Here is a 17331-nt window from a genome sequence, read left to right as displayed (position 1 = left end):
CAGGACACCCTTGGGTATAAGTGCGCTTTATAAGCTCCTAATAATAATTAGGCCTGGGCGGTTAATTCCATTCCACTCGCGGAATTTGCGGAATTTGGGTAATTTCGCGTTTCGCAGAGAACACTAAATTGCCCAAAATTCTGCGTTCTGCGACTTCGCGAAATTTTTCGCTTCATCGCGTTCTCAAAATGCCTGTTCGCAAGATATTCCCCCCGAGCACGCAAACAGCAATTGCGAACAGGAAAAAAGCATCACGAACAAGCAATTCCGCGTGTTCACATAATTTCTGCGTGTTTGCAGAGATTTTTTACAGTTTAGCGAAGATTTGCGTAACGCGATTACGCACATTCTGCCCACCCCTAATAATAATAATAATAATAGTACACTTTCTATGTCACTGATTTCCGGACAGGATCCAGCTTAGAGAAAACTTTATTTAACTGCACAATTATAATTGTAAAACTCACACTGAGGAAGGCGGAAACGCCAAAACGCGGTTTTTGTCAGTCCGTCACAGGAATAAACCAATTGTGTAAACAATATTGGCTCCAGAGAGCGCTCTTTCAGGAAAGCAACTCAGAGGACGGGAGAGTTGCAGTGCAGGCATATAATATATATATGTATATATATATATATATATATATATATATATATATATATATATATATATATATATATATATATACATATATATATATATATATATATTTTTTTTTTTAAACAAGATTGCTCTGCACTCTGTAAACCTGATTTTTTAAGCTTTTATTTCAGCAAGATCGGTCACACCAACACGTGTCAGCCTTCCAAGGCCTTAATCACGGTAGGTGAGTCTTTTTACAATTGCACTTATATATACTTCACATTAGCCTTCCATGTGGCATTGTTATGTTATGTTATGTTATAAAATGTTTTGTAGCGCACTCTGCTACTGCAAGGTATCCTGGCGCGATATGTGAGATTGACCAGAGACATCAGTCAAGGTAGGAGATTAGATGCTGAGAGTGAATAAGTGGGTTTTGAGCCCTTTTTTGAACCCCGCCAGTGTGGGAGATGCTCTCAAAGAAAGCAGCAGAGAATTCCATGATCGAGCTGTTTGAACAGAAATGGATTGACCGGCCAATCTTGCGTATCTGACTTTGGGCATTGTCATCAAATGCAGATTAGCCGATCAGAGAGCGCGGCGAGGGGTGTACAAAATGAACCTTTTATGCAGATATTGTGGACCAAGTTGGTGCAAGGCGCGATAGGCCAGGACCAGCGATTTGAACGAAATGCGATGGGCCACTGGGAGCCAATGAAGGTCTCGGAGATGGGCACGCACACTGGTTCTTCTCGGGAGATGAAACAGGAGTCGCACAGCCGCGTTCTGAATAATCTGCAAACGTTTTATGAGGTATGCGGGGAGACCACTAAACAGTGCATTGGCATAGTCAAGCCTAGCCAAAATCAGGGCCCGCAGAACAGTCTCTTTCGCCTCCCTAGGGAGAAGCGGAAAGAACCTCTTGAGTGACTTGAGGGTGGCAAAACAGGTCCCTGTAAGTTTTTTTAGGTGGACTTCAAACTTGAGGTCCTGTCCAAACCATACCCCCAGGTTTTTTGCCGGGCCTCCGAAAGAACTGGGACACGGAAGATCAGTCGGCCAGATGAGATCTCTGAAATTGGCCGGGAAGTTACCGTAGAATAAAATCTCAGATTTGTCCTCGTTACATTTGAGCTGAGCTAAGGCAAGCCAGCGAAAGACATGGGACAGACAAGTACGGACCACTAAGGCATCCAGACAGTCCTTTGGCCAAGTGAACAACAGCTGCGTGTCGTCAGCATACCCCATTATTTTTGCTCCCCACTGCTCAGCCAGATAGATTAACGGGGTCATATAAACGTTAAACGGCAGAGGACTCAATGTAGAGCCCTGCTGCACCCCAGTGGTGAGCTTCTTGGGTAGCGAAGCGTGTGGTGGCATCCATACCTGCTGCGTCCGATCAGACAAGAACAACGAGATCCAGGCAAGGACCGCACCCGACAGGCCTACCTCTGCCAGCCTCGTCAGCAGCTGAGTATGGGGCACCGTATCGAAGGTGGCAGAGAGGTCCAACAGAACCAGGACCGCCCTGCCGCCCCCATCCAGACACTCCCTGATGGCCTCCGATACCTCAACCAGTGCCGTCTCGGTGCTAAAGGCAGCCCTGAGCTTTGTGGGAGTTGTAGTGCATGTATTTTCTTAAACATTTGAACTATAATACAATATTTACATAATGTATTCTGACAATTTTCACAATGTTATTTATTAAACTTGCATCTTGTCTAACATGTTTAAAAAAGTTCATAGTTTAAATTTAAGTACAATTATTTTCAATTAGTATTAGTCATTCACATTCAAAGAGTCTTTCTTTTATGTCCCTCAGAATGTCTTAGTATTAAAAATAACCAGCTACAGCCATGGAGTCTTTTTATTCTTGACCATCTGTATTGTATGAATCTTTTGACACTGTTTTTGACCGAATTAGTACCCCAGAAATCTTGTGTATATAATTGCAGTTCATTTCATTTATGTTCTTTTCCTTTCACATTTTATTTTGATTCTTTCTTTATCATTCCAGATGTACATATAATTCCTCATCATTGTTAACTCCATGAGGGGTCTTGGTTTTCAATTTGATTATGTATTTGGATTCCATCTGTCATAATTTTCAAATTCTTCTTTCGTTATCTTTTATTGTGTGGATTACAAAGAAATTCATAGCTCTCCAATCACCATTCTGACATGCCATCATATGATTGGCAGTGGCATATGTTTGGTCTCTATTTTTCACTGCTCATATGTGTTCGAGGATTCTCTTTTTAAGCATGCAAATAGTGCTTCCAATGTATTGCATGCCACATTTACATTTGATTATATATATCACAAATGTCATGGCACATGTGATATGTGATTTTCTGTTTTATGTCAATTTTGTAACCTTGGAAGTCTTGTATACTTTTACGATTTTGACCAATTTTGCAAGCTTTGCACCCATTACCTTTCACACATCTTTGTTGTTGTTTTTGTAACCAATTGGTAGATGTTTCTTCCTGGAAATGACTTCTTAAAAAAGGCGATAAGTACCTTCCAGGCAATTATCGCCCTATCAGCTTAATCAACACCATCCAAAAGGTCTATGCAGATTGGTACTCTTCTCTCTCTATATTAATAATGTGGCAAAGGGCTTGATTGAGGCAAGTGTGGATGCTCCAATTTTAGAAGGCGCCAAAGTACCTATTTTAATGTTCGCCCACGATTGCCTTATTATTTCCAATACTCGTAGTGGCTTGCAAAAGGCACTTGGAATCTTTGAAGCCTTCTGTACGGACCAGGGGCTTGAAATTAATGTTTTAAAATCAAAATTCATGTCTTTTACCCAGCACAAGACATTTAGAGGGAAATACTAATGAACAAACAACCCCTGGAACAAGTAAAATCATTCTGATATCTGGGCGTAACCATCCAGCATGACCTACGATGGAACGAACAGATAGATCTCGTAGCCCTAAAACACAGGCAACTTGCCGGGGTACTGAATAGAGAACATGCTAAGTCCCTGACTAAACCATTGGCCCCTGCAATCATGGTTTGTAAAGCAAAGGCTCTGGGTGCAGCCCTCTATGGTGTAGAAATCTGGGGGCAAGGAAACCTAAGTAAATTAACATGTTCCGAAAATAGCTTTTTGCGTAAACTCACCATGCTGCCACAGAGCACCCCTATGGGGCCTGTCTTACAGGACTTAGGCATGTCACCAATTAAAATCATTGCAAATTTTCGCCCGGTATTATACTGGAGGCGAATATGGGTAACGCCAGAACTGGAAATATTTGCAAGGGGCCTCCTTGGTATTATTAAAAGTGATGTCTTTCATCAGATAAAATGGCTCTCTGGAATTGGAGCGATTCTCAGACAGCTGGGTCTGGTGGAGGCATGGGAGGACCCGACGAATGCTACTTTTCCATCAAAAAAAGCCCTAAAGGACATGTATCTGGAAGAACAAGTTACTTACCTTCGGTAACGCTTTTTCTGGTAGATACAGTATCTGCCTGTGGATTCCTCACCTTGTGAATATCCCCCTTGCGCCAGCAACGTTCGGAAAATTCTTCGTATCACGCCGGCGTGGACGACGTCATAGGAGCACGGCATCGCGCGCGACTCCGTCTGACGTCACCGACTCCATATTAGGCCCACGTCGGCGTGATGACGTCAGTTCCGCCCTTTTTTCCGTGCCTTCGAGGCACCCGGACGGACCAACGAGTACATAAATATATATATACACAATGTACACAGTATATGCAAATCAAAAGCAATCAAAGTGCAAAACTATACAAAATCAGATATACAAAATCATAATTACATTTGCACATAAACCCAGGTATAGCAGAGTGGACAACGGGGAGGCGGGTGGGTCAGTGAGGAATCCACAGGCAGATACTGTATCTACCAGAAAAAGCGTTACCAAAGGTAAGTAACTTGTTCTTCTGATAGATACATCTGCCGTGTGGATTCCTCACCTTGTGAATAGAGTCCCACAGCAGTCCCCACTCCCGGAGGAGGGAGTCCACTCTGCTACACCAGGAAATCTTGGAGAACAGAGCGCGCGAAGTGGCCGTCCCTCCTCACCTCAGCATCCAAGCAGAAGTGCTTCGCAAAAGTGTGGGGGAGGCCCAAGTCGCGGCCCTGCAAATGTCCTCAACAGGAACACCTCTAGACAATGCAGAAGTAGCAGACTTCGCTCTAGTTGAATGAGCTCTAATACCCTCAGGAGGGTCCTTACCCGCCAGAGAGTAGCAAATCTTGATGCAGAGAATAATCCATCTGGAAAGTGTGCGCTTGTGCACCGCTCTGCCCTTCTTGCAGCCAGCAAAACCCACGAAGAGCTGATCATCTATTCGATAGTCTTTAGTCCTATCAAGATAGAAGCTAACCGCTCTCTTCGGGTCCAGGCGATGAAGCCTCTCCTTCTCCTTGGAAGGGTGTGGGGGAGGATAAAAGGTAGGAAGGGTAATGGATTGACCTAGGTGGAAGGGAGTAACCACCTTAGGCAGAAAAGCAGCCCTGGTCCTAAGAACCATTCTTTCAGCATGGATGGACAAAAACGGGGGCTTGGAACTAAGAGCCTGAAGCTCAATTACCCTCCTTGCCGAGGTAATTGCAACTAAGAAGACCGCCTTAAAAGAAAGAAGCCTCATTGGACACTTGTGTAAGGGTTCAAACGGCGAACCCATCAGATAGGTTAACACAAGATTCAAGTCCCAATGAGGAACAATAAAGGGACAAGGAGGGAACTTATTAGTGAGTCCCTTCAAAAATCTTAACACCACAGGTGATTTAAAAAGAGAGGGCTGATCCGGCAAACAGAGGAATGCCGATAAGGCCGAAAGATAACCTTTGACAGTGGCAACAGCGAACCCTTGCCGTGCCAGAGAAAGAGCAAACAACAAGATATCAGATAAATGAGCCTTTAACGGGTCAACATCCCTCTCCCTACACCAAGATACAAACTTAGACCACCTATACGAATAAATGGACTTGGTGGAGTCACGCCTGGCAGAAAGTATGACATCCACCACATCGTGAGGGAGAGAGAAAGAACTCAGATTGCCCCGTTCAATCTCCAGGCATGAAGGTGTAATGTCTGGAGGTGGGGGTGTAGAACCTGCCCCTCCATCTTAGAGAGGAGGTCTGCCCTGAGAGGGAGACGGAGCGGCGGGTGAGAGGAGAGGTGGAGAAGATCTGTGTACCACACCCTTCTTGGCCAATCCGGGGCGACCAATATGACTTGGGCCCGGTCTTGGCGAATCTTCCTCAGAACCCGAGGAATCAAGGGTATGGGAGGAAACGCGTAAAGGAGCTGACCTCTCCAGCTCAACTGAAACGCATCCCCCAATGCTCCTTGCATCGGATACTGGAGACTGCAGAATGACGGGCAGTGAGCATTCTCGCAAGTGGCGAACAGATCCACCCGAGGAGTCCCCCACATCTGAAAGATGCCGTGAACAACCTCCGGGTGAAGCCTCCACTCGTGGTCGGCAGAGAACTGCCGACTGAGAATGTCCGCACGTACGTTCAGGACTCCGGCCAGATGATTTGCCATCAGACAAATCTGGTGGTCCTGAACCCAGGACCAGAGACGCAGTGCCTCTTTGCAAAGACGCCACGACCCTACTCCTCCCTGCTTGTTGATGTACCACATCGCGGTCGTGTTGTCCGTCAGGACCTGGACCGACCGACCGCGAAGGGAAGGGAGGAATGCCTTGAGCGCCAGACGTATGGCCCGCAATTCTAGAAGGTTGATGTGAAGCAACCTTTCCTCTGGAGACCAAAGACCCTTGACCTCCAGATCCCCCAGATGAGCACCCCACCCTAGAGTGGATGCATCCGTTATTACCGTGGCCACCGAAGGTGGAAGCTGAAAAGGCTTTCCTTGACTAGCAGGGTGGTGGCAGCTCTCTGTGTGGTCTCTTACCTAGCGCTTGTGCAGATTGCGAGGGGCTCCTCCTCTGCACGCTACTGATGCCCTCGAGATTCGTTTTCTAGAAAGAACTACTTTTCCAAGATCGCACCTTTCACTGTTGCAATAGAAATAATTGTAGACTTTTAAAAATGTTTGTTTTAAACTCACCACTTTGGTTGTAAAATATCACCCTTAGCCCCGTTCCATCGCGGCTCTGTGCCGTTTGCGTGGAGGGCAGGGTCAGCTCCACTGTGCTGCAGCGTGAGGTCACCTATTGGACGGAGGGAGTGTCTCAGCTGGGGGCGGGGCTCAGGAGATAAGTAGGAGCGTGATTGGCGGCACGATCGACTAGCAGGGTGGTGGCAGCTCTCTGTGTGGTCTCTTACCTAGCGCTTGTGCAGATTGCGAGGGGCTCCTCCTATGCACGCTACTGATGCCCTCGAGATTCGTTTTCTAGAAAGAACTACTTTTCCAAGATCGCACCTTTCACTGTTGCAATAGAAATAATTGTAGACTTTTAAAAATGTTTGTTTTAAACTCACCACTTTGGTTGTAAAATATCACCCTTAGCCCCGTTCCATCGCGGCTCTGTGCCGTTTGCGTGGAGGGCAGGGTCAGCTCCACTGTGCTGCAGCGTGAGGTCACCTATTGGACGGAGGGAGTGTCTCAGCTGGGGGCGGGGCTCAGGACATAAAATGGCGACCCGGAAGCGCAGCGGTAGAGCGCAGCGGGAGCGCCATCTCCGCGCCGAAGCCGCGCCTAAGGGGTGCCAGTCTGCGCCAGTCCGCGCTGGGACCGTGCTGCGTGCCAGTCTCTCTGGCCTCCACCGTCCCCAACACATAGCAAAGGTACTGTCCTACTCACGTACACAGCTCCTGAGTATAGGAAATACTTTACGTGATAAGAACTGCTCTCACTTCGACTTTGGATCATTGTATAATTATGCTCACATTGCTTGCCCAAATTGTGCGCTCACAACCGCATCACCCCTTTTTAAACACTTTCGTACCCCTTCCTCCAGAGACAAAAGCGTTAAACATTTAAGCTGCGTACTTATAAATACACGCTCTCTCATAAAACACAGATACGATGTCGCAGAATTAATAACCAGTCAAAATATTGATGTCATGTTTGTTACCGAGACTTGGGCAGATCTTGCATCTGGCCCAGACTTTAACATCGCCACCCCAGATGGCTACCAGGTAACAAGACTAGATAGATCATCAGGGAAAAGAGGGGGGGGACTAGCTATTATATGCCGAGACAAGTTTGCCATAAAAACTGAACCCCTTGATTACAACTTCGCGGAAGCCCTTGCTTTTACGATCTTTGTCTCCCCTATACAAACTTTTAAAGGAACCCTCCTCTATCGACCACCCACCTCACGCACTCTCTTTCTGAATTCTCTCATTCAGTTATTAGAGCCAGTACCTGCTAACCAGGACTACACTATACTGGGCGACTTTAATTTTCATTTGGAGAATGACAATGATAAAGACTCGCACACTCTTATTTCTGACTTCCTGGCAGCAGGCTTAGAACAACAGGTTAATATGGCTACTCATCAAGCAGGACACACGCTAGATGGCGTATTTACTAACAATGCCCATATAACATTCTCTACAGTGCTCCCACTCACGTGGACGGATCACTTAGCTGTTAAATTCACCATCTCAGCCAACTACTCCAAGAACTCGTCCACCTGGCCTTGCCCTCCGATCCTAAGTCGAGATTGGAAAAATATTGATGTCACTGCTCTACAAAATATCTTGGAATCCACGTCACCGGCAGAATTATCCACTCCTCAGGAGGCTGCCTTGAATTACCAACGATGGCTACATATGGCACTGGACCAGGTAGCCCCTTATAAAAAATTGCAGCCAAACCGTACCAAACCTTCCGCGGCCTGGTTCTCGGAGTCACTTAGGCTCGAGAGACAACGCTGCAGAAATTTGGAGCGGCGGTGGCGTAAATACTACGACAACAATGACAGAGACACTTATAAGAGTGCCTTGCTTAGATATAGAAAGCTGCTCACTGCTGAAAAACGCACCTTCTACAGCACACAAATAGAACGTGCTCTTAATTCGAATAAACAATTATACCAGGTGGTAAAAGATTTAGCCAATCCTCCAGCCCCCCCCCCAATTGAACCATCCCAAATATTCTGTAACAAGGTGGCAGACTTTTTTCAGGCCAAGGTTCTGGATATTTTTGACAATTTTACTACAATAACGATCACTGACCCTATCATCACGGAATCCCCTCTCATGCTGTCAAATCCTAAACTTGAGGTCTTCTCTCCACCCCTGTCCATGGTGGATCTCATAAGCAATGTTAAATCAGGCTCGCCACTGGACCCATGTCCCCCACGTATCCTCAAATTAGTACCCAACCTAATAGCCCCAGTACTCAGCAACATCTGCTCTTCCGTATTCCAGACAGGTGTTTTTCCCCTTGTCTGGAAAAAAGCTATTGTGACACCTCTCTTAAAAAAACCTGCTCTAAACCCTTTAGAGCCAAAAAACTACCGCCCTATCGCCTCTCTCCCCTACCCTTCCAAAATAATCGAAAAGGTCATGAACCAACAGCTGTCGACCTTTATTGACCAGAATGGTCTACTTGACAACACGCAGTTTGGTTTTAGGAAGGGCCATGGGACGGAGACTGCCTTGATAAAAGCTGCCGAGGAGGTCAGGATTATCATGGATAAGGGTGGTGCAGCCATCCTGATACTCCTAGACTTATCCGCGGCCTTCGACACGGTCGATCACACCATCTTGATCGACCGTGTCGCCGCCCTAGGCATTCAGGGCAGGGCAAGAACAACATTAGCATCTTTCCTGGCCAACCGAGTACAGTCTGTTAAGATGGGATGCTTCTGCTCTCCTGATTTCACTCTCCCGTGTGGTGTTCCCCAGGGCTCCTCGCTAAGTGCGACACTCTTTAACATCTATGTGTCGGACCTGGCGAGGGTAATCAAGTCGTTCGGCATTGGCTTAACATCTTATGCCGACGACACACAGCTGGTCCTGGAGATACACAAAAACGGTGAAGCAGTGGCAGCGAACTTTCAGGAGGGCATGAAGGCCATTAGCTCATGGATGAACCGGAATTGTTTAAAGCTAAATTCCGACAAGACGGAGGTGATAGTTTTTGGCGAACTGACCCCGTCTTGGTCTCCGGTCTGGTGGCCCTCTGAATTGGGAGCTCCCCCATCACCTGTAACCAAGGTGAAAAACTTGGGTGTGCTTTTTGACAATAAGCTCACGTTCTTAAGCCATGCCAACGCGGTGGTGTCAGCCTCCTTCTTTACCCTGAGAATGGTGAAGAAACTGCTCCCTTTTCTTCCCCCAACCGCAGGCAAAACCTTAATGTCCTCCCTGGTGTTATCTAGGGTGGATTATTGCAATGGTCTATTGCTTAATGCACAATAGCAAGTTCTGAGCAAATTACAGCTTGTCCAGAACGCTGCTGCAAGAATTCTCATGGGTATACCTAAGCACGTTTCTATTTCTCCCACAATTCGCGAGCTCCACTGGTTGCCAATAAGAAGCCGGATAAAGTTTAAGGCCATGTGTATCATTCACAAGGCCTTAAACAATAATGGACCTGATTTTTTCAAAAGTGCATTCAAACTGTACAAACCCAGCCGAACACTACGCTCTTCTTCGGCCCAACAGCTCCAAATCCCACGCACAAAAAAAGTATCTTGGGGAGACAGACGCTTTGTAGTGGCAGCATCAAAATTATGGAATCAGATCCCCTCCTCTGTTAAAAATCAATCGTCATTACTCTCATTTCGCAAACACCTCAAGACCTGGCTCTTTAACCAGTAAGATGTCAGTAGAACCCCTGCAATCTGCAAACTCCAGCGCCGAGACACCGAAAGGTATTTGCGCGCTTTAGAAATTTAAAAAATAAATAAATAAATAAAAATTGAGACAGATTGCCTTCCACGCCCCACCAAGACAGATCCGCTGCAGTTTCTCTGGAGATCTTCACTGACTCCCCGAGATCTCCGTTGTGCTGATACCACTGCTTGCGGAGGCACCACTGGAGTACCCTCATGTGCCAGCGTGCATGGTTGACCAGGAGAATGCAAGAAGCCATCAGACCGAGCAGGCGAAGGACCTTCAGGACCGGAACAACCGCTCCACTGTGAAACAAAGGAATCATCTCCTGAATGTCGCGAATCCTTTGCGGAGGAGGGAATGCACGACATACAGTAGTGTCCAGTACCGCACCTATGAACAGGTTGCGCTGGGAGGGCACCAGGTGAGATTTGGGCACGTTTATCGAAAAACCCAACCTGAACAACAGCTGCGATGTCTCTTGCAGGTGATGAAGCACCTTCTCGGGCGACTCCGCCTTGATTAGCCAGTCGTCCAGATACGGGAATACGGGTATCCCCGACCTCCTGAGATGTGCAGCCACCACTGCCATCACCTTGGTGAAAACTCGAGGCGCAGTAGTAAGACCAAACAGAAGGACCGCAAACTGGTAGTGTTGCGATCCCACCGTAAATCGGAGATACTTCCTGTGCGACTTCAGGATTGGGATGTGAAAATACGCATCCTGCAAGTCGATCAACACCATCCAGTCTTCTTCCAACAGCGCTTGAAGAACCTGCGCAAGAGTGAGCATTTTGAATTTCTCCTGCTTGAGATAGAGATTCAAAATCCTGAGGTCCAGGATTGGACGTAACCTGCCATCCTTCTTGGGGATCAGGAAATACCGGGAGTAGCACCCCTGACCCCTTTCCTGTTCTGGAACCACCTCTATCGCACCTTTCTTGAACAAAGCCAGGACTTCTTCCTGCAGACGAACAAGGTGGTCCTCCGAACAAAAACCCTGGCAAGGAGGGTAATTGGGAGGGAACTCCTGGAAAGGAAGAGCATACCCATTTTCTACGAGATTGAGAACCCAAAGATCTGATGTAACCGATTCCCAATCCCGTAGAAAATGAGTAAGCCGACCCCCCACCGGAGCCACATGATCCAGAATGGCGGATCTAGGGCTGCTTTGCTGCAGGGGGAGGGGGTTGGTTATTAGAGGAAGAGGAGGAGGAGGAGGAGGCCTGGCGTCCACGCCCACGGCCCCTTTGCTTTCCTCTGTAGGTTTTATACAGAGGATTCTGACGCTGCTGCTGCTGTCCCTGGTTGTAGGGATGAAAATTGGATCTGCCAAAACCCCTGTACTTCCTAGCCGCAGAGCCCCTCATCTGAAGGCCCAAAGACTTCGCCGTAGCCGGGCTGTCCTTGAACCTCTCCAAAGCTACGTCAGCCTTCTTGCCAAAGAGGCCTGTCCCATCAAATGGCAAGTCCAACAATGTAGACTGAACATCAGAAGAAAAATCAGAGGACTTAAGCCATGCGGCCCTTCTTGTAGCAACAGTAGAGCCCATAATTCTGGCAACAGAGTCCACCGTGTCCATACCACTCTGTATAACCATACGAGCTGCAGCCTGAGTATCAGCAACCACCTCATTAAAGTTCTTCCTATCGTCCTCCGGAAGCTTAGGAGAAAGTTGCTTAACAGAGTCCATTAAAGCATGAACGTACCTCCCCAAAAGGCAGGTAGCATTGGTGGACTTCAAGGCCATGCTACCTGAGGAGAAAATCTTCTTTGCAGACTGGTCCAGTTTCTTAGAGTCCTTGTCTGCCGGCACCTGAGGGAATGAGCCCGCAGCCCTGCTGGAACAGGCGGCCTGCACTACCAGACTCTCCGGTGCAGGATGCGAGGAAAGAAATTCAGGGTCATCAGGAGCCACCCTGTAACGCCTTGCCACAGACCTGGAAACCGCAGGAGCAGACAAAGGTCTCTTCCAGACCTCCTTAATTGGTTCAGTCAATGCATCCGTAAAAGGAAGAGTAGGCTCCACAATTGAAGAAGGCGAATGCAAAACCTCCGTAAGGATGTTGGGCTTGTATTCAACTGTGGGCAAAGTCAAGCCTAGCAACTCTGCAGCCTTCTTAATAACAACATGATAGGGTGCCAAGTCCTTAGAAGGAGCGTCTGAAACGGTTGGCAAACCCCACTCAGGAGAAAGTTCCAGGCCACTTGCATCTTGAAGGTCCTCAAAACAATCCCCCTGATCTTGCAACTCCCCTTCCTCAACCTCGGAGTCCATACACTCCTTCTCCTCCAAGAGGCGTTGAGCCCTGCGCCTCGACCACTCCATACGGACCGAAATCGATGGATCCGGCAACGACTCCGACGGCGCCGGAGCCGACGTCGAGCGAGGAGCCGGAGGACGGGAAGTACCACTATCCGAATCACCACGAGGCCGATCCGGAGTCGGCGAAGCCGCATGCGAAGTCGACGACCTCGGCGGCGCCGTACAGAGCCAAGGAGTACAAGGCGTCGGCATAAATGGCATAAAGGGGGCCGGGGCATAAGCCTGGGGCACACCCAAATTGAAAGACAAAGGACCCATGGGACCAACATGCGCACCAGAGGGGTACATTGCCCTCGAGTAAACACCAAACATGGCGTTTAAAAATTGCGAGGGATCCTGACCTGGACCTGGAAAGGGTGGGTACGAACCCAACGGCCGCTCCGAAGGAGGCTGATCCGGCAAAGGCGCACCCTGGCCCTCTTGCTCTTCAGGCTCCACAACCGGAGTCGGTGCTCGAGGAACCTCTTCTTCATGCACCGATGAATGGTGCGACTCCAGATCCTGTTCCGGCTCTTGAACTGGAGAACCAACGTGAGAACAAGCAGGAGAAGGAGACACGAAGTCCTTGTGATGTTTACGTGACTTCTTCCTCGAATCCGAAGACTCCTTGCCAGAGTGGTGTCTGGAGTGATGTTTACTCCTCTTATGCTTCTTTCTCGAGGAGCCCGAAGCATGGCCCGAGGCAGACTTGGATCCGGACCTCGACCTCCCTCTGGACTTCGATCTCTCTCTCGACCTCGACTTGCCCCTCGAAGCCGACCTCGACTTCGACCGCGACAGCTGTCTCGACTTCGAGCGCCTGGACACTGACCTCAAAGACCTTCCGGCTTCCCTTTCCTTCACCTTTGCAAGCAGAAGCTTCGCCTCCCGCTCTCGCAAGGCTTTGGGGTTCATCTTGTCACAGGAACGACAGTTCTTAACATTGTGTCCCGAACCAAGACACCACAGACAGTCGGAATGCGGATCGGTGATCGACATCATCCGGGAACAGGAACCACATTGTTTAAAACCTGTCTTCCTCGACGATATCTTCGGCGTTGAAGTGAACTCCAACAGAGAAACAGAATCAGCTAAACAGCGAAGAGATACAAAAGTATCGCAGAAGATCCCAGAAACCGTTAGCATCGACGACGCGGAAAAAAGGGAACTGACGTCATCACGCCGACGTGGGCCTAATATGGAGTCGGTGACGTCAGACGGAGTCGCGCGTGATGCCGTGCTCCTATGACGTCGTCCACGCCGGGGTGCTACGAAGAATTTTCCGAACGTTGCTGGCGCAAGGGGGATATTCACAAGGTGAGGAATCCACACGGCAGATGTATCTATCAGAAATGATATTTTCCAAATTGTTTAGGTCCACTCCCCCACTCTCACTAACCGGGGTTTTTATGGAGTTCAAGGATGAGACGTCATTTGAGCTATTTTGGGACGACATAACTAAACCACTGGATAGAAAGGATACTGACGTTCGCTAAAAAATATGACGCACCAAGAAAAGCACTGCGTAATAAAACAACAGCACAGGCGGCTGCAGAACCGGCAACAAGTGAATCGTATGCAAACATATCAGAACAATCTGATGAGGAGAACCAACAAGGGAGGAGCGGAGGAAAGAAACAAGGGATTTTTCAGGACGAGTTTCAAATAATCTGACAATCATGGCAGAAAAACACAAGGGGGAAACCCCCGGAACCAAGAAACGCAGGAAAACCAGGAGAGGGGGGCACGGGAACAGAAGGAGTAGGTTCCCCGATGGTGACCAGGAGCAAGAAGAGGTACAACAGGCGACGGTGAGCGGTAATGCCTCTGATAACCTGACAATCATCAATTTGACCCCACGTGTTCTTACAGAGACTGAGGAAGAGGTACTACAGTTGGGATTGACCTTTTGCCCCAAGAAGAAAATCGAATACACGCAAACACGGATCGATCTTTTTAAATTTGCCAGAAAACTGAAGTTAAATAAATTCTTTAAGCTACGCCCCAAGAGAGTGGATGGGCGTGATAAGAAAAAGATTGCTCTTGACAAAGACATTTTAACAGTACGGGATGTATCGGCAGTACAGATACTTGAAGAACTACAGATGGAATCGGTGGAAGAAGCAACTCCGGCTGGATTTGCAGGTATAGAACAAAAAAGTGCCTTAACGAACTTCAGGCCAGTATCTACTTTTGTTCCTCAAATGCCGAATGACATTGTTGACACTTTTGTGGAAAGGGTCACCAAGGACCTGATGAAAATGCGTGACTGTGACAATAGGAGCAAAACTGATTGTAACTTTACTAAAGAACAATATAAGGCTATTGAAGAACTGACAAGTGACCCTTTACTAATTTAGAAACCTTCTGATAAAGGGGGGAATATTGTATTGCAAACGGTGGAGGCATACAATAAAGAAGCATTAAGGCAAATGAATAACACTGAGTCTTATGCCAGGGTAAAGAAAGACGTATATGAAAAGAGCATTGGGGATTGTCATGAAATGCTGAGAAGGTGGTATGAGAAGGGGATGTTAGAAACAGAAGAATATTTATTTCTGAGAAAATTGAATCTGATTACCCCTTGTTTTTACCACTTACCCAAGATACATGAGAATACCCTCAGTCCGCCAGGCAGACCAATTGTGTCATCTATAGGGAGCCTGGCGGAACATATTTCGATCTACATTGACCACTTTCTATCTGAGTTTGTGATCAATCTAAGATCGTACACTAAGGACACAAAGGATTTTCTGGGGAAACTAGAAAAGATAAACTGGAGAGAAGGGGACTTGATGATAGCAATGGATATCACAAGCTTGTACACCAGTATTGCACATCCCCATGGGCTGGAGGCGATACGGTACTATCTGAGTAACAGAGAGGCTAAATACACCGAACACAATAATATGCTGTTAGAATTCCTGAGATTTTGTTTATACAACAATATCTTTATCTTTGAGGATCAGCACTTCCAACAGGTGTCAGGGACTGTGATGGGAACTTGCTTCGCCCCCAGCTACGCGAATTTATTCGTGGGCTGGTGGGAGGAGCAGGTGGGCTGGGCAGCAGACAAGGGGTCATGGACGGAGAAGATAGTCACCTGGCACAGATATATAGATGACCTCTTCATTATTTGGAGGGGTCCGAGAGCGAGTGCTGAAGAGTATATAAGATCATTGAATAACAACAGTTACAATTTGGAATTCACGGTGGAGATGAGCACACAGTCTGTCAACTTCTTAGATCTCGAAGTGACAGTGGTTGAAAATAAGATCTGTACCAAATTGTATCGCAAACCAACTGCGGGTAATTCGATCTTACATGCCCGCAGTGGACAACCTCCGAGGCTGATAAATAGCATCCCATATGGAGAGTTACTCCGTATAAAGAGGAACAACACACGTGAGATAGACTTTCAGAGGGATGCGGGTGATTGTGTAAAGAGATTTCGTAACCGGGGGTACAGTACACATACCTTGAGGGGAGCTAAAACTAGAGTAGACCACCTGAAAAGGGAGAAACTACTAGAACCCCGTACTGAGGGCAGTGAAAAGAAAGACAAGAAGGTAGGGTTTAGAATGATCACCACCTTCTCGAAAGATGCCACAAGACTCAGACAGATATTCAGGAAATATTGGGGCCTGCTACAGATGGACCCTATTATTGGAATGGATATTCCAAGGAGACCCCTCCTAACGTTCCGTAAAGCTAGGTCACTCAGAGACAGCCTTACATGTAGTTATAAGAAAAAGGAACAGAAAGGATTTGCTAAGGAGGTTAGAGGTTTTCATCCCTGTAAAAAATGCAAAGCCTGTGTGAGAAGTAAGAAAGTGGCTAACTACAAGATACCAGGAATAGAGAAACCAAAGATGATCAATAATTCCTAACTTGTACTACTCCCTACGCGGTGTATTGCTTGCAATGCTAGTGTGGGTTGAAGTACGTAGGAAGCACCATTCACCAGGCCAAGATTAGAGTACTGGAGCATGCCAGGGCCATAACAAATGGCGATATGACATATCCAGTGGCACAGCACTTCAAGACTCTACATAATGGAAACAGGGACCTGCTAACGTATTTTTGTTTAGATCATGTACCTTTGAACCCTAGAGGGGGGGATAGACTTGTGACCCTTAGAAGGTTGGAATCAAGGTACATAATTGACCTCCAGACGAAGGCACCAGGAGGTCTTAACACACATGAGGAATTGGCTGGACATTTGGGTGACTAGGCAGCTGTGAAAAGGATGTGAAACTGATGAAATCTGAATTTTGATTGTTTGGTAATGAACAGACATTAATGATGAAATACAGTTGATGGTGATATAGGACATTGATTACGGGCAGTATCTGTCCATTGAGGAACAGGACCACAAGGAGAGAGACAGTTCGACATGATATATGCCCATCTACGGGCTACATGATGACAATGTAAGAAGTTAATACCTTTGATAGCCCATCCATGGGCGGTATTGGTGGGTAATTTAGTTACGGGAGCTTGGCGAATATGGCAATAAGGTGCGCACTGTGATAAACTGTGACCCTAATACAAATAAGATGCCATTTCATGAATGTATCAGAATGAGAAACGCATGTCGATTTATAATGTCTCCATGTCTAATGTAAACTGACTAATTGCATGTTCCAAGATGGCGACCATGAACTGGTGATGTGGTCCGTCAACAATGTCAAT

Source organism: Lissotriton vulgaris, chromosome 1_1 (genome assembly GCF_964263255.1).
Source record: "Lissotriton vulgaris chromosome 1_1, aLisVul1.2, whole genome shotgun sequence".
In the NCBI taxonomy this organism is placed as follows: Eukaryota; Metazoa; Chordata; class Amphibia; order Caudata; family Salamandridae; genus Lissotriton; species Lissotriton vulgaris.
This window is presented reverse-complemented; position numbering follows the sequence as displayed.